This window comes from Lagenorhynchus albirostris, chromosome 2 (assembly GCF_949774975.1).
Source record: "Lagenorhynchus albirostris chromosome 2, mLagAlb1.1, whole genome shotgun sequence".
Taxonomy (NCBI): domain Eukaryota; kingdom Metazoa; phylum Chordata; class Mammalia; order Artiodactyla; family Delphinidae; genus Lagenorhynchus; species Lagenorhynchus albirostris.
Genome location: NC_083096.1, coordinates 181354103 through 181372695, shown reverse-complemented (window position 1 = coordinate 181372695; position 18593 = coordinate 181354103). Strand labels below are relative to the sequence as shown.

General features: G+C 49.6%; 1 protein-coding gene across 3 annotated transcripts in view; it reads left to right on the top strand.

Moving 5' to 3' along the window:
• Window positions 1–18593, top strand: part of CAMTA1 (calmodulin binding transcription activator 1) — an 893482-nt gene that overhangs the window by 113055 nt on the left and 761834 nt on the right. The gene's annotated exons all lie outside the window — the stretch shown is intronic.

The following is an 18593-nucleotide window of genomic DNA, read 5'->3' as shown; positions in this document are numbered from 1 at the left end:
TAGTTAATTGAACCCTTCACGTTCACCTTCCTCAGGGAGAAAAGAATCATATTTCCAGCTCACTGAATCTCAGCTATATCACGCCATTCCATGCTGGTGATTGAAGCATTTACTTTGGTCTCAAATGCGCTAGTTGGGGACTGGGTTGTAGAGCCCAGGAGACCCGTCTGCTAAGCAAAATCTCCCCTGTGCAGCTTTCCATTCTTGCTGCTACCTTGATCAGCACGTTGTTACAGTGGTTGCTGTATGAAAGAAACAGTAACTTCTCAGATGATTTGTAGTGAAATGGACCTTTTTGGCACTCAGACCTGTGGACAGAGCCCTTGAGCAGGAGGGCTGAGTCGTTTTCGAGCGTCAGCTCATTGGACTCGGTTTAAGACAGTCTCCCCCTTCCACGTGTGACGGAGCCTCACGCACCCAAGTCAAGGCACTTGACTGCCTGCTCCCGTCTTGCCTGGCCTGTGCAGGATTGAGACATGTGAGATGAAGGTGGGTAGATAGGGCTGGAAGAGGGGTTTTGACCAGTTTATGGAGGGTCCTGTTTGTAAGAAGTGGGCAGCACAGCAGGCAGTGTTCCCACCATGAGTTGCTGGTGTGTGTTTAGGGTCAGCTGGTCGCAGGGAGAGGAGTTGGGGGTGCCCGTCAGTCATTGGTTTCCTAGTTACCGAACACTCAGTAAGCCTGTCTCCACTGGAGCCACTTTTCTCTGATAACAGACACTAGAAACCATCCACCGCATACTCTTAAATGGTCTCGCTTTCCCGATTCGACCCTTTGGTTGATTGCTTTTGAAATTAACATGCTGGCTTAGTCAACTGAATACTCTAAACCTATTCCCGTACATACCTGGCTACTAGTGGTCAATAATCCCGTTAAGTATTTGAAGGGCAGTGACTTTCCAATGTGGCTTATTAGAAATTAGTGTGTATGGTACACTTGACAGTGTGTGTGACACACATTTAGTGTGTGTGCTCTTTGTTATTTGTTTGAAAGTGAAGCAGACAGGACCGTCTGATCCAGCTTGAATAAGTGAGGCTGGCCCTTCTTGATGGACACACTGGTTGCATTTCACTGGCCATATTTCCCTGGCCTTGGATGTTAGCAAGGGAAAAGCACTCATTTACCATTGTTCATTTCTCCTTTCTAACCCTTAAAAGAGCCTAAATGATTTCCTGCTCACGAACTGCTTGGTTGTCTTTTTCTGGTATGTCCTCTCTTGTCTTAGTTATTTGCAGACATTTCTGGCTGTCCACCAGCCAGTAACTTCCGTCTTCATTGCAGATGCTGGGTTTAGTGGTATCTGAAACCCCCCACCGATTCAAAGTGGTTGCCTTCGGAAAGCTGAGATTCCAGTGGTTCAGTTAGTAAGATGCAGTTTTATGTTCCTTGTCTTGGTACTGTGGTTGGCTCATTAAATGTTTCTTATTATTTTTTAAATAGATAAATTAATTAATTTGTTTTTGGCTGCGGTGGGTCTTCGTTGCTGCCCGCGGGCTTTCTCTAATTGAGGCGAGAGGGGGCTACTCTTCCTTGCGGTGCGCGGGCTTCTCATCGCGGTGGCTTTTCTTGTTGCGGAGCACGGGCTCTAAGCGTGCGGGCTCAGTAGTTGTGGCTCGCGGGCTCTAGAGCGCAGGCTCAGTAGTTGTGGTGCACGGGCTTAGTTGCTTCCCAGCATGTAGGATTTTCCCAGGCCAGGGATCGAACTCGTGTCCCCTGCATTGGCAGGCGGATTCTTAACCACTGTGCCACCAGGGAAGTCCCTAAATGTTTCTTAAAGTTGGTTGAGAGACTTAAATATTTGTTAAATTTTAGTATGTCCTGATCTAGAGGAAACTAATCATTATGTATACTTTACAGGATTCATCTGTTGCCCATTCCTCAGGTTGGAGTGATGGAAGGAGAGGTTATAAATTCTCTCTTTCAGGCATATAAGTTAGAGCTTAGGCAGTGAGAAAATGGGCTCGTCATTGGGAACAGTTATTCTGGGTGGAATTGGCTTGTGGGTTGGCCCCTCAGGGTGGTACAGAAGGTTTCCAGGGGGAGTTCAGGGAAGACACTGGAAAGAGACTTCCTGAGTCTCATCTCAGATGGACTCTCCTCTACTTCAGTTGGCCAAGGGTAACTGGCCCAGCTAGCCTGATCCCTAGAAGGGCCACTGGCCTCTTATCACATAGCAGACCTCCTGGTTGACAACAGGTACTTGGTTGCCATGGAGCCCTGGTTTGTTTTGTTTGAACTGTTATCTCTTAATGGAGTAGTAGCTGATCTAGACCCAGCACCAAGGTGCTCAGGCCTTCCATCCCTCTTCTGTGCCTCAGTGCTCTCTTGAGTATCCACAGGGAGAACCAGGTGGTTTTCTAGGGTCCATGAGATCATCTGGGTGGGAGAGGGTCTGCCACCCTGGATAGCTCGGCCGCCATCGTGGAAGCGTGGCCAGCCCGCTTATCCATCTTAAATGCACCTAGGGTGATGAATCATAATCATGGCAGTGTAGTGGCTGAGCCTCAGGCCCCAGCCAGGGTGTGCTGGCTTGTAGTGTTTTCCTGATGGATGGAGCCTATTCTGGGAAGCAGCGTATTGTCTCACATGAACAGGCTTTCTAAAATAAATGACCGCTTTCTTAATATTTTCAATCATTTTCTTCAGCACGTGTTTTGTAGCCGTGCTTTGAAAGCTTGCCAAATATATGCCTTTGCACAACTCCCTGTAGGGCTGGATATACAACCAGACCAAGCAGTGTGATTTAAGGTTGAACGTAATTGGGAACTCAGCAATCACTTGCCTTGCATTTGATAGAATGGCAGCGGAGTGCTCTAGAGTTATTTCTCTGTTAAAAAAATTATATATATAACACACAAATGCACATACATATATAGTCTCACTGACTCATAATAGAGAAATCACATGTGAAGCTATTGGGCAGAAACACTAGCATGATAAGTAATTACTTGATTTTTGTGATGGAGGCAATTATTAACTTCAAACAGATCCTAGTGGTTGATACCATAGATCTGACTGAGGACGTTAGTCAAATTATATAAGATTGCAGGATGGAAAAAAATCAGATGGGGGCAGAAATACATTTAAAACCCAATCCCTTGTCAGGTCTTTCATCAGTTGATCTGTTTCCTTGTTTTTGTGGACTTAGGTAATTGAGCCATAAACTTGGTGAACTTGATGCTGCCTTCCTGTTCAACAAGGGTCTTTTCAGTTTTTACATTTCAAACACTGCTATGTGTTTATTGTCATTGGATTATTGGTTACCTGTAATTGAGACTTTATCACGTGCCTCCTGTGCTGGTGGAAAAAGTGCTATTAACAGCCCCACTCCCTGGAGCTCTTTGAAAAATCACATGTGAAATCCAAAGTTTGTTTACCAGGCCCACCGAGATCTTATTATCAGAAGCTTATGGTCAATATCCAGGTGATAGAGGGTGGAGAGGCACTAAGACGTCTGCTTCGTTCCCTGGGCTGCTGGTGTCCTGCAGGCTTGTTGCCAACACTGACACCACCGGAGAAAGAGGCGATGTATAGAAGGAGTAACTGAAGCTGTGTGTAGGTTGTCCCGTCCACCCGAATGCCCGGATGACCGCATCCCACTGCCATGCAGCGAAACAGCCTCCCACCCTCCCTTGTAAGAGGGCGTTAATCTAACAAGAGAAGGAAATAAAACTCTGGGATAAAAATCTGCCATCTCAACTTACACAGTTAAATTTTCTCCAAGGCTTTTTTTCCCCCCCCCTGAAATTTGGAACACTTTCTTATCATTGAAAAGCACCTATCCTTTGTAGTTTCAGACAAAGTAATCTATCTCCAGAATGTAACCTGTATTTGCACACAACATGATTATGAAAAATCCTGGGGAATAAATATATACATATATGCAGCGCATGAAAGAATGAGTGAATTCAACAAGGCTGCAAGATGTAAGGTCAATTGTATTTCTATATATTAGGAAAGAAAAGAAAAATTAAAAAATCAATACCATTTACAGTCGTTTCAAAAACATCAAATACCTTAGAGTAAAACTGAGTAAATGTGTGTAAAGACTTCTACACTGAAAACTACAAAACATTGCTGGGAAGCATGAGAGAAGAGCTACGTAAATGGAGGGCTGTACTGCGGATTGAGAGATTCAATGTAGTTAAGATGCCCCCTTTCCCTAAAATGATTGATGAATTCTGTGCCATCCTAGTCAGAGTTTAGACAAGTTGACTGTAAAGTTTATATGGAAATGCAAAGGACCTAGAAAAACCAAATCAATTTTGAAAAAGAACAAAGCTAGAAGATTGCAATGCCTGATTTTCAAGACTTCCTATAGAGCTACCGTAATCAAGACAGTTTGGTGTTGCAAAAGGATAGACACATAGATCAATGGGATAGAACAGACAGTACAGAAATAGACCCACACATACATGGTCAGTTGATTTTTGACAAAGGTGCAAAGGCAATTCAATGGAGAAAGGATAGTCTTTTCAGCAAATCATAATGGAACAGTTAGACATCATATGCAAAAAACATGAACCTCTCGACCCATACCTTGGACCATGTACAAAAATTAACTCAAAATGAATTATAGGCCAAAGTTTAGATTCTAAAACTGTAAAGCTTCCAGAAGAAAAAAGAGAAAGTTTTTGTGACTTTGGAACAAGCAAAGATTTCTTAGATACCAAAAGGCCAATCCACAAGAGAAAAAAAATGTATTTCCGACTTGATCAAAATTTTAAAATTCGAGCTTCCCTGGTGGCGCAGTGGTTGAGAGTCCGCCTGCCGATGCAGGGGACACGGGTTCGTGCCCTGGTCCGGGAAGATCCCACATGCCGCGGAGCAGCTGGGCCTGTGAGCCATGGCCGCTGAGCCTGCATGTCCGGAGCCTGTGCTCCGCAGTGGGAGAGGCCACAACAGTGAGAGGCCTGCGTACCGCCAAAAAAAAAAAAAATTTTTTTTTAATTCTCTTCTTCCAAAGATACCATTAAGACAATGGAAAGATACAGACTGGGAGGGAACTTTTGTAAAGCATATGTCTAATAAAGGACTTATATTCAGGATATATGAAGAACTCTTAAAACTCAATAGTATGCAAACAACGTAGTTTAAAAATGGGCAAGAGATTTGAATAGACACTTTAAGATGTACAGATGGCGGCAAAGCACATGAAAGAAGTTCAACCTCATTATCAGGGAAATGAGACTAAAAGCCACAATGAGGTACTAGTAAACACCTGTTAGAATGCCTTCAAAACAAAAACAAACAGGGATTTCCCTGGTGGTCCAGCGGTTAAGACTCCACGCTCCCAGTGCAGGGGGCCCAGGTCGATCCCTGGTCCGGGAACTAGATTCCACATGACAAAACTAAGAGCCCACATGCCACAGTGAAGATCCTGTGTGCTGCAACTAAGACCTGGTGTAGCCAAGTAAATAGATATATAAATAAATAAAACAAAAACAAAAACAAAACCTGATAACACCAGCTCTCATACCTTGCTGGTGGGAAGGCAGAGTGGCACAGCCATTTTGGAAGGAAGTTTGGCAGTGTCTTATAAATCTACCCTGTGAAACAATTTTAAATCTCTACTTACAATATGACCCAGCAATCCCACTTCTAGGTATTTACCTAAGAGAATGAAAAGTTATGTTTTCAGTGGCTTTATTCATGATTTCCAATAGCTGAAAACCCAAATGGCATTCGTTCAACTGGTGAGTGGATCAACACCTTTGTTGGAATACTACTCAGTAATAAAAACAGACTGATACAGTGTGGCTGAATCTCACATGCATTCTGTGAGTGGAAAGAAGCCAGAGATTCAACAGGCTATGTACTGCCTGACAACATTTATCTGACATTCTGGAAAAGGTAAAACTATACGGAAAGAAAACAGATCAGTGGTTGCTGGGCATTGGATGTGGAGGTGAGTTGACCAAGAAGGGCACACAGGAACTTTTGGGGGTGATGGAAATTTTCTATATTTTGATTATGGTTGTGGTCACACAACCCTGTTTGTCAGAACGTATACACCTGTGCACTTTTGAGCAGTTACTTCACAAAGGAAGATCCCCGGATGGCCAATAAACATGTGGCTAGGTGCTGGACATCTGACTCATCAGGGAATACAAATGAAAACCACCATGAGATACCACCTATTAGAATGGCTCAAATAAGAATGACTGCCAACATCGAATATTAGTGAGATTGTGGAGTATTACGTGCATTCAGTGGTACAGCCTCTTTGGAGACCTGTTTGGCACTTTTTGTGAAGTTGAACATCTACAGTATGATCCAGCAATTCCAGTACCTTAGAAGAAAATACACATTCATGAAAAGACTTGTGCAGGAATGTTCATATAAGGCCCCGAACTGGAAACAGCCCAAATATCTGTCATCTGAAAAATGGGTAAATAAATTGTTACCGCAATGGAATAGCACTGAGCAATACAAGGAATGAACTACTGATCTAACCATATGGATGGATCTAGAAAACAAAAGAAGTACAAACCAATCTATGGTGGTAAAGTGCCTTCTTGAGGGCAGGGAGGGCAAGTGACCGGGAAGAGCAAGGAAGCTGCCTCGGTGATGGAAAAGGACTAGATGCCAATTGGGGCTGGGATCACCTGGGCATAGGTAGTTAAAACTCGTCAGATTAAGGCCTCTACATTTTATTGTATGACAGTTGTACTTTCATGGAAGCGTCTTAAAAATCTCACTTGGGTAGACATTTTGTTGAGTCCTGACTTTTTTTAGCTGTCCCTTCTGTTTGGTTATCATTACGTGCACTTTGCATAACCCACGTTTCTTTCTTTCTTTTTTGCCGGACGCGGGCCTCTCACTGTTGTGGCCTCTCCCGTTGTGGAGCACAGGCTCCGGACGCGCAGGCTCAGCGGCCATGGCTTACGGGCCCAGCCGCTCCGCGGCATGTGGGATCTTCCCGGACCGGGACACGAACCCGTGTCCCCTGCGTCGGCAGGCGGACTCTCAACCCCTGCGCCACCAGGGAAGCCCAACCCACGTTTCTATTTGGTACATGTCGTTGATGTTAACCAGTATTCTCCTGGAGTTAATAGGGAAGGCTCAACTTTCTGACTGATTGATTTGACATGTCTCAAAGCTTCAGAATATCAAAGGGACAGTTAAGTAACCTGTGTTTTTGACCCTGGGTCCCATAGGACCTGACTTTATTTACCCATTTCACCATTTATAGAACCTCAGTGTTGCAAAGAACTTGAAGACTTTCCATGTGCCTTAATCATCGGGGCACCCCCTTCTAGAAGGAAATGTGGCTGGAATTCCAGCCTTATGGATTGAGCTGGATGTGGGGATGGGTTTGGAAAAGAAGCTCTTGCTCCAGCTCCTTTAAACCCCAGGGTCCTTGCTTTTCTCTCTGGACTCTCCATGAGCGTGTCGTCCATGGGCACGGCTTCAACCACCACCACTTTTTGGATGATTCCCAAGGTGTCTGCAGCTCACACTTCTCTTTGAGTTGAGGCTAGTGAAGATCTAGATGTCCACTCTGAATGGCTCTTTCTCGTTTACTCACAAATGTGCTGTTGTTCTCACTTGCTGTAAAGTTTCTCTCAGACCTTTCCTGCTACTATTTTCTCTTTCCACTTCCCTTCCCGTCTTCTCCTGGACCATAGAAGTCGGGCCTCTGCCTCCCCACCCATTCACTAGAACCTTCTCATTTTAGGACTCTCTGCAACGTTTGTTGATGTTAATTGTCCCTTTCTTTCCTCGAAGAAAAACCATCCTCCCCCTTGGTCTGGGACGCCGTCCTCTCTCCTGCTCACTGCACAGACGCTGCCTTTTTCCTGGCTCCCCTCTGAGATTCCAGGGCCTCTGTGTGTGTCCTTGGCCCTCTTTTCTCTTGTAAGAGGACTCTGCTTAAAAGAAACTGTTTCTTTCTCGTGGTTTCAGTGTCCATTTGTACACCCATGATGCCGCATCTGTATCTTCAGGCCCCGCCTCCCTCCTGAGTTTCACATCTGTGTTTCATTGCATACTGAGCGTTTCACACTCACTGTCCAAACCAAACTCATCAATCCTCCAGCTACTGTTCCCTCTGGTTCTGGGTGTCCCCTGAGACCAGTAGCCCAGGCCCACCGCTCCTTGGTGCCTTTGGTGCTCTCTGGAGTCTGTGGATGAACATCTGTCAGTTCTGCCTGTTCTTCTTTGTGTCCCTCCCCCACTTCCGTCTTCTCCATCCCTTCCACCACTGCCCCAGAGTGGGCCCCCGTGACCCCCTGACCTGTTCCTGGGTCTCCCTGCCTTCTTCCCCCTTTCTCTACAACCCACTTCTGCTTTCAGTTCCCCCCGCTCCGCAAGGTAAAGCCTCAGCTCCTTAGAATGACAATGAAGCCCTTGGTCCACGCAGTGCCTGCCCCGTCTGTCCCTGCGTGATGGTAGCACCCGTGAGTTTCAGTGACATTTACCCTCCTGTGTTATCCTCGTCCCCCGGCAGAATGGGTGGTTCCGTTCTTTGGGTTGGTGCTGCACTTCACATATTTCTTTGTTAGTAATTCGTGAGTGTGTATACACACACTGGGGACAGTACTGGATCTCTCACTCGTGTGTCCTGGGCCCAGACACAGGGCCTCATACACAGAGGGGCTCACATAGGGTTATTGAAGTCCGCCTGGGCAGCCTGGTGGAAGCACCTGCCTCTCCCTCCCTGGAAAGGCTCCACGCTCCCACCCTCGGGGCTCCCCCAGGTGCCCCAAGGGGTGTGGAGCTGGTGCTGTACTTTCCTGTCTGAGTGTCTGTGCTCTGGCCACAGGAGCCCCCCGAGTCACCCACCATCTCTTCTGACGACCAGGAGGGACCACTCTGGGATCTGGAAGCTTTCTAGAGTCGATGCTAAGAAGAGAGATTGCCTCTTTCATGTCACGTCCCAAGTGGACCTGGCGATCGGACTCTCCCAGGCTTCCCTTCCTGGGGAGGGGCGGGGAGGAGAATGGAGAGGAACCCACTCACTGCCTGGCGTCCTTCCATAGGAGGCGGAAAGGTTGGCTCCCAACAGGGGAGTTGTCTTCCACGCCAAGTGCAGGTGCTGTGTCTGGGCTACTGATGCTGATGAGAGATGGCAGAACAGGCCCGTGTCGTGTCTGCTGCTTCTCACTCCTGGCGGGGCCGTGGGTGGGCCGTGGTCTCTCTTCTGGCCTTAAATGAAGTGGCTCTTGGTGCCAGAGAAGAGGCTCTATTCTAGCCTGGTCCTACCCCACTGACACAGAAAGCCAGGGTGGCGGCAGGGATGGGCCGGGGATCGCGGCCCCGGTAGCGGTGGAGCGGGCGTTTTTCTTTGATGTCTTTAATAATTACTGTTTAAGCAACAGAAGGCAGAGTGAGATTGTCTCAGAGGCAGATCAGAGCCACGTGAGTCTGGAGGTCGGCTCAGAAATCTGCCTCCCCTTCTCGCTAGGTGGCCGTTATTTCGATGTATTTTTCATTTTATTTTCCCTCCCCCTCATTTTTGAGTGCGGCAGTCTTTTCCCTAAAGGGAGTGCGGGAGGAAGGTGCTATGTGAAATATTCTCATAGCTATTATTTGCCTGCGGCAACGCAAGTTTCTTCAGTAAGTCAAAATATGCATTTCAGTGAAGTTTAAACCTGCCAGGCTGAGCAGCTGCGGGTGACGGAGGCAGAGCGGAGGTGACCGCGAGGAGGTCGGTGCCGTCTGAGCCGGGACTCGGCCTTGCCGTCCCTGGGGTTGGAAGAGGAAGTGGAGACGTCAGTTTTAGGCCTCAGTATTTAAATACTTGTGATTCGTCTGTTCTAAGTGCTTTGCAGTTTGTTTGCTTTTTAAAACTCCAGTGTGTGGTTTCCACTGCGTCCTTGAGTTGGAGAAACAGTAAGAGTCATGGGCTGTCCTGGCCTGAGCAGCAGCGTCCGCCTTCACTATCTGCTGAGTTGCCAGACATCTGGGCCCTGGGACGGAGGAGGGGACACAGTCCCTGACCTCTGGGAACGCTCGCTGCGAAGAGACAGGACAAACCAACTTGCAGCCTCAGCTGCTGCACCCTCCGCCTCCTGGCCGCCCACCTCCCTGGGTCCCCAGGTTCGTGGGAGGGGCGCAGAAGTTTTGAAGGGCGAGAGTGGGACGCTGCAGCTTAATTCAGGAACTCGGGCGAAGCCTGCTGTGGGGTGAGCTTCGAACGAAGGCCAGGCAGGAGTCCTGGGCCTTGTCCAAACTGCCGCTAGGTGACCTTCCGGAGCTGGGGCACCTCCCGGGGCTCATGTGACTCTTGCCAGGTAGCGAGCTGGCATGGTTCCCTGGGTTGCCGGTCCCTTCCCTGCGAGACACTGAAGGCCCTGGGAGGGGGAGCAGCGGGTACTGGGTACAGGCTGTACAGCGGTACAGCCTGACAGGATGGGCAGCCACCCAGGCAGGGACTGTGGCCCTGACTTCTGAGAGAGAGAGCCAGCCTGCCTGCCCTCTGCGCTTGCCCCCAAACAGAAGCCGGCGCGAAGCCCAGCTGAGCTCCCATCACGCTTGTGGTGAAATCTGGAGCCCGCCCATGACCTCCGGGCCTCGGGTGGTCTGGCTTCAGCTCCTGTGTTCTTGATGGCTGTGTACTTGTGTTCCTTCTGCCTGGAACCCCAGACCGTTCTCACCATGCCTCCTCCCCTCAGCTCTGCTCAGATGCTCCGTTCACATGGCTCCCCTTGTCACCCCATCGAAGAGCACCCCTCACCCTGTGTGTCTGCTGGTTTTCTTCAAGGCGCCTCAGCTGCCTGACACGCACCACCTCCTTGCGTCTTATCCGTCTCCCTGGAGATAAGGCACAGGAAGGGGTTTTTAATGCCCAACCTCCACTGTGGCCCCTGGCCTTCCGAGCCTGGCAGAGTGGGTGCCTGGCATCTGTGGAGGACTCCCAGCTGCTCTCCATGCTGCGCAGGTGGATGGCCGGGGCTTTTGTCTTTTTTTTTTTTTTTTAAGTAATTAATTAATTTTTGGCTGCGTTGGATCTTTGTTGTTGCGTGTAGGCTTTCTCTAGTTGCGGCGAGCGGGGACTACTCTTTGTTGCCGTGCGCGGGCTTCTCATTGCGGTGACTTCTCTTGTGGAGTACGGGCTCTAGGCGCACGGGCTTCAGTAGTTGTGGCGCGTGGGCTCAGTAGTTGCAGCGCACGGATTCAGTGGTTGTGGCGTGTGGGCTCAGTAGTTGTGGCTCGCGGGATCTAGAGCGCAGGCTCAGTAGTTGTGGCGCACGGGCTCTGCGGTGTGTGGGATCTTCCTGGACCAGAGCTTGAACCCCTGTTGCCTGCACTGGCAGGTGGATTCCTAACCACTGCGCCACCAGGGAAGTCCCGGTGCTTCTTTCTTGCTCCCACCATGCAGCCCTTTTACCCACAGCTTATCTGTTTCCTGGCACACAGGACACTTTGCAGCTCACTGCAGATGCGAAGCTAGAGTATTCAAGAAGCAGACTGAAAGAAAGTTCAGTGCATTTTCCCCAAGAAAAGGTTTTTGTGTCAGCGAATTGGCAACTTGCTCACCTCCTGATTCTCCCCATAAATTCAAGCCTCTTAGGACACTGGTCCTGTCACCCTTCTCCGGGTTTGGCACAGTCTGAGTTCACAGTCGTGAACCAAAATCTGCATCCATTTTATTTTCTTGGAGTGGAGTTGGGAAGGTGGACATAAAATTTTTAAAAATACGCTTTGATTCAACTTTCATAAAAATACTATTCACGAGGCATTGTGTACGATGTTGTGAGACCAGACTCTACAGGTAGCTGGGAATCTGTCCTGAGATGCTCCTTGCCTCGTCCTCCCAGCACTACTTAGTGGGACAGTCTTTGCCAGCCTCCTGAATGTGCAATTTTTCACCAGGAGTTGTTATTGGCAGGTGAGCGTGAAGTATTAATTTAGCTAGATTCTAGCATCTTCAGAATCACACATGAGTATTGAGAAATCATTGCTGAAACTGCTCGATCAATTTAAATTTAATTAAAAGGCATCGAATCAAAGAATAACATGGTGAAGTACAATAATAACCACAAGCATCCTGGTCATTTTACATCCTAATCCCTTTTCTGTTTTTTCAGTGGAGGCAGGTAGGATTAAGCAGGCTGACTTGCACGTTCTCTTTTACTCTCCAGGAAAATGAGGATTTCCTTGCCTTAAGAGAAAAAATTTGTCTGCTTTGGTCGTCCGAAGTATTATATGTGGGCTTTTAATAATTTAGATGAAAGGGTGCGTGAAGTAAAGTCACCTCATATTCTTTATTCGGATAGAGTATTTCTGAATTAATGCAAAATACGTGTGAAAGGTCAGTTTTGCCTCCCTGTTCCAGCTGCATTTGGAAGAGAAATACGACTAACTCTTCTTTCTAAGCAAAAATCATAGAAATGCTGCTGGCCCCTTGGGGCGGGGCGGGAACAGCCACCATCTGGAAATTCATAGCCAGAAAGGGCCCGCCTCGGGGCTGCTGGGCCCCGGGGCCTCTCCAACAGGGGCGCAGTTCCCAGGTGAACGTGGTCTCCACCCTGAGGTGGGGCCCTAGAGCAGACCCCTGGGTCAGTTGGCACAGCTGAGGACTGAGCTATACCTGGCAGAGCTGCAGTTGTGTGCGAGGCGGAGAGAACGCTGGGGCAGAGAAGGCTCTAGTCTTCCTAGGAGCTGGTGCGGCTGTAGAGCTGTTCATTTGTAATGTGGGTCTAAGCGCAGCAGGTGGGGTGGCCCGCCAGAGGCAGCCCTGTGACAGGTGAGGCCTGGGTGCACCCACCTGCCTCCCTGGGGTGACCTCAGATCGTGAGTGTGACCCGGGTGAAATTAATACGTGTGCGCGAAAAGACTTGTGGAGAGCTCCCGAGTGAGCTGTCCGGGTCTGGTTCTTTCGGGCTCAGCTCTCAGAGGGGATGGCGGCTTCTGGGTTTCCTCCCTCCCATGTTACCCTAACACCAAGGAAGTTTTCCTGCATCTGCTCTGTTCTTCACCCTGAGGGCGGCCCAGCCTGTTTCGAGCTCTGAGCAGCTAACCTCATCCCGCTCAGTGGTCCCCGAGTCCGTGGGCCTTTCACGATGTGCCATTGTGGGGTCTGCAGCCGTCCCTTCTCTGCTCTTGGCTTTATCTGTATCGTGACTGGGCCTTGGGGTCTGGCCACACCCCCTCACTGCCCTTGTGGAGCAGATGTGCTGAAGCAGTGTTAACTTTTTTGGGGCCCAGGTGGCTGCTCAGGGATCGAAGGGACACTTTGTGTATCTTCTTCTGCTGGGTCATCATTGAAGTTCACAATCCAGGTGATTCCAAAGCCGCCAAGGGCTTTACCTAGGCGACCTGCTGGGAGAGAAAAGAAGGGTTGTCATCTCAACACACCAGTATGGTAACCTTTTTTCTTCTTTTTTCCCCAGTTGTCTTCCAGCTTCTGCATGGGTAGAGTCACCTGGGTGGCCCAAAACTACCCGTGTGTCTCTTTGGAGCCAGGCTGGAGCATAACTTTGCAGGGTTAACCCTCTCTGCTGAAATGTTTCTGCTGTATTTGAGGCTTACAAGATGAAGCCAGTTAGATATATATATATATATATATATTTTTTTTTTTGGAAGTGGGGAGAAATGCTGGTCTTGTTTCTTTTCTTTTTCTTCATTCAGTTTCTTATTTATTTATTTATATTTCCCCCCACTTTATTTATTTATTACATCTTTATTGGAGTATAATTGCTTTACAATGGTGTGTTAGTTTCTGCTTTATAACAAAGTGAATCAGCTATATATATACATATATCCCCATATCTCCTCCCTCTTGCATCTCCCTCCCTATTTATTTATTTTTAAATTGAAGTATAGTTGATTTACAACGTGTTTCAGGTGTATAGCACAGTGATTCAGGTATATATCCATCTATCTATGTATCTATGTATCTGTCCATCTATCCTTTTTCAGATTCTTTTCCCTTATAGGTTAGCTGGTCTTGTTTCTTGAAGGGAAAATGCTAAAATGACTTGATGTGATGTTTGGAAGCAGCCCTCTGCTTAACTTGTGTCCCTCCAGCAGGTCGTGGTTTGGGAAGGCCACCACGTCCTCTTGGTCCATCTTTGTCTCCTGTGTTTGCAGAGCGCAGCGAACAGGGTCAGGAACCCACGCTGACTCTTTAATGGGGAAGTATTTAAAAGCTGGAGCTGAGGGCTTCCCTGGTGGCGCAGTGGTTGAGGGTCAGCCTGCCGGTGCAGGGGACGCGGGTTCATGCCCCGTTCCGGGAGGGTCCCGAGTGCCGCAGAGCGGCTGGGCCCGTGAGCCGTGGCCGCTGGGCCTGCGCGTCCGGAGCCTGTGCTCCGCGGAGGGAGGGGCCGCGGCGGTGGGAGGCCCACGTACGGCAAAAAAAAAAAAAAAAAAAAAAAAAAAAGCTGGATCTGTGCTCTCCTGTCCCCTAGTGGGTCTCTGCATGGGACCCTGTGGTTAGCTGGGTCCGGGGTGCTTTGGGCCTGGCCCCCAGGCCGCCAGCTATTCCTGCACCAGCACCTCTTGCTGGGCTTCCGGCAGCTCGGAGCCTTCTGCTGGGAGAGCTTTGTTTGTCATTGCTCGACAGCCAGGAAACTGAAGTGGCGGGCGAGGCACGGACCTGAAAGGTGGCTGCGTGTCCCCGTTGCCGTCCTCCAGGCTGTCATCCTAAATTGCTGTACACCTGCTAATGAGTTGATGAGGCATCACCTTGCGTTTGGAGCAGCTGCGTTAATTACATCCTCACAGCCATCCCCTGTGCGCACCACTCCTGGCAGCTTCCTTTGCTTTAAATTAATAGACCAAATTAGAGGGAAATGGGGAGGGTGTCCCTGCAGGCCAGATGCCCTCTGCTCCCCGGACGCAGATGATGACTTTTGTTAAGGACCAGGAAGTGCAGTCCGTAAGGCGGTCCCTGGAGGGCGTTGGGGTGCCCGGGAGGCCACATGAATGAAGGTGGCTCCTCTGAGCTGGGAGGGCCCTGCCTGTGCTCGTTTTCTTTGGCACCTCGTGCCCTCGTGGGCGACGGGGAGGAGGGGGGCTGAGCGATTGTCCCACCTGCTGGCAATTATCGTCCATCCAGAAAATAAGACCTTAGTGACACACCTGAAAGCCTGGAAACAAAGCTCATCTGCAGAGTCTTTGCGTGTGTTTTGTCATCTCTAAATGCCCCGAAAGGTAGACCAACAAGGGCAGAGCAGGTCCAGGACCCAGAGCCCTGCTGCCAGGCCCCTCCCTTTACCGCATCCCTGCCTCCGGCTGTAAGGACAGGCAGCCGAGTCTGTGGCTTGAGCTGCGGAGGGCAGTTAACTTCCCTGAGCTATGTTCATCATCTGAAAAATGGGAACACCGAGCCTGCCTCTTGGGTCTGCTGTGAAACGTAAACCCTCAAACTTCATTACTTCTCTCTGTCTGCTTCCTGCCCTGTGCCCAGCCTCAAGCTTATTCCTGGCACACGCTAGGTGTTTGGTACATATTTGCTGAGCAAGTGAAAGTGACAGTGATTTGCACAATGGTAGCTAAGGACACCCCACCCCTTATCTTCCTGAATCCCTGCCCCCTTGCCTCCCCTCCCCTGCCCTCCCCTGTAGCTGTAACTGTAGGGCCAGAGGCGATGGCCAGGGTGTTAGGATCCCTCAGTTGGTGGGCGGCCTGGAGGGGTGAGCAGTACAAGCCTGGTTTGAGAAGCATAGGAAAGGCTTTGCCTCCCTGCTTTTTCACCCCAGTTGCTTGGGTTTCATCTGGAGCCTCCCAGGAAGTCACACACTCTTGAGTTCACTGGCTGGGGTAGCCATAACCCTGAAGGTCAAGTCCTTTCCGATTGGCTGCTGCAGCATGCTTCGCAGGCCAGCAGGGTAAGCGGCAGTGGTGTCCCCGTTTGTTTCTGAATAAGACATTATTCCCAAGAAGTCACCAAGTGTGAAAACGTGTGTTATCTTGCTAATGGGACACTAATGAAATATTAAAGTGCATCTCTCTTCCTGTCAGTTTCCTGGGAGCCACTCCATCCTCTTGATTCTAGTCTATCTTTACATAAAGAGCCCCAGGGAATTAACATTTCTTATACTTTTCAAAATAACCTTGGTATTTCTGCTGCCGCAGTGGAGAAGTTCGTAATTTCCACTTGGTGACCAGCTGGGTTGAGACGCTCTCCCTCTGCAGGGGGTGCCCTACCTGGCGGGGGGGGGGTCCCTTTGGTCAGTCCTCCCAGCACCTGTCCTCCTGGCTGACAGCTTCTCCCAGCTCCCTTGTGGTCCCCACTGTCTCCCTCTCAGCAGAAGACTTGACCCCAGTGCGCAGGGGATACTCTGTTGTAGCCACTCTGGGCTGAGCCAGGCCACTGCCAGTTGCCATACATGGGTCACAGAATACTTCCCACTACCCGGTCAGGCAGCTGGGGAGGCGTTTCTGTTCCCACTTTGCAGGGAAGGCAGCTTGGGCTCCATGAGGTTAAGTGGCCTGCCCAAAGGTACCCCACTGGTAAGTCAGAGGCAGGATTTGAACCCAGCCCACGCCCTGTAACGCCAGCGCTGGGCTGCTTTCCCCAGCAACCCCGTCCAGCTACAGGTGTGACCTACCCAGGTTGCCGTCAGTGTGCCGTGACCTTGAGTGAGTCACGTTATCTATGCTTCAGTTCCCCCTCTCTGAAAGGGCCTAAGTGCCACCCTTCCTTCTCTATGTGTGAACGTTCCTGGGGACAGAGGCCATGGAGGAGGGGTTGGACTTCTGGGGCCAGTTTCTCCCCCTGGCCTCTAGATTGGAGCCCTCATCTTTGCTCTGGCCGCCACATCCTCTCAGATGCTTGGGGAGGTTGAGTCCCCTACACCCCCCCACCTGTGAGTCCCACACAGCTGGACACTGGCTCCATCAGATTGCTCATTGCACTGCTGGGGAGCCTGTGGGTCCCCCCAGAGCCACTTGCCTTTGGGGTTCCCCACACCCCCCATCCTTGTTGGGGTGCCCTCCCCAGCACAGTGCAGTCATGGCAAGGGAGGCATTCTGCTTGATCCCCGGGAGTTTTTGGCCAGGTGCTGGCCCCTGCCTAGAGTACCTTGCTCCTCCTTCACCCCACTTAGCTTCTTCCAGCAGAGACTCAGGTCAGCTTCTTCCTGGAAGCTTCCACTAACTGTTTCCTACCCTGAATGCTGTTCTTTCTCTTCCTGAGTGTTTTTAAGTTGCTTTATGGATGAGCATTTCTGTGTGAGCCCCTCAAACTGTGCTGTGCCGGGCTCCGCACTCCATGCTGGAGACCAAGCTGAGGAACGTGCAGAGGAGGGAGATGTGGGGAGGGGACCAGGAGAGACTCACAGAGGAGGTGGCATGGGTTTTGGTTCTGAAGGCAGAGTAGGGTGTTTGAGAGGTAAAGAGGGGGCCCTTCCTAGGGGAAGGAATAGCACAAATGCAGGCATGGGAGCAGGCAAGGATGGATTTGGAGGCAAATGAATAGTCCGTTTTGTCTGGAGCACAGGGTTCATGTCAGCATCTCGAGAGGGGGCAAAGACCCTGCACTAGGGCAAGGGTCTCTGTCAGATGGTCTAAACTGCCTGTGGGGGTGCTGAGCATAATCACACTTGATCATTTCTGAGGGATTCTGGTTGCTGCCTGCCTCCCCCAGTTGAATGTAGGTTGCAAGAAGGCAGGGCTTTTCCACTGTTGTGCCTCTGGTGTTAGGACAGCACCTGATACGTTTAACAAGTACTGAATTCTCAAGTAAATGAATGTGCACTTGAATTAAGGCAGAGCAATTCACACACAGAGCTACTAGCTAGGATGGCCTAGCTAGTGGCCATCCATGGCCATTTATCGTGGCCTCTGCCCAGTGGTACTAGTTGTAGGCCACATGGGGTGCTCTCAGTCTCTTCTCAGCGCCTGGTCCCGGGCAGACCCATAGGGAGGGTGGCACAGGTGCATGGTTGGGTCACAGACCTTTCCCTCTTTGAGATGCAGCCCGCTTAGGCCTGGCTTGCGGAAGTCGGGGCTTTTAGTTCAGCAGGTCTGAGGAAACGGGGAGCCCCTGTTAGCCAGGGAGGTGCCAAGAGCCACCAACTCTGGGGCCAGTGTTCTGCTGCTTTCTCTCCCCTCCTCAGGAACACATTCTTGTCTCCATCCCACCAGCTTTGTCTTTTGAAGAAAAATTAAGTCTTATTTATTTTTAAAACCAAACCACTAGGGAAATGTGTCACAGTCTTGAAACAGCAAACAGACAGGCTATGTTATCAAGTAATAAGTTGGTAAAAACGCAACAAGGTCCCTAATAAAACGATAAGGTGCCTGAACTGCGGCAAGAACAATGCATGTCACACAAGCGGTATTTGGTGACGGGGGGCTGTCCCGTTTTTTGCTCTAAAGGAGTCACAGCTCGCCCCTGAGTTGCTGACTTTTTCTCCTTTGACCTTCATGTTGCCAAGGGATTGTTTCAACAGAGCTCTGTTATTACAGGGGACAAAGTAAGCATACTGGGTTTAGGCTTTCATTCTATTTCGTTTTATGGAAACCAGATTTTTCCAAAGCCAGTACTTCATAACTCTCTTAATTAATAAGCAGCGAACAATTCCTCTTTCGCTGTTCATTCCTGAATACTAGCATACAGCACAGTCAAAATCCCCTTTCCCTTCAAGTGTGAGTGTCACTGCAAGACTGTCTTGTCACTCTGCTGACTCTGCTGCAGA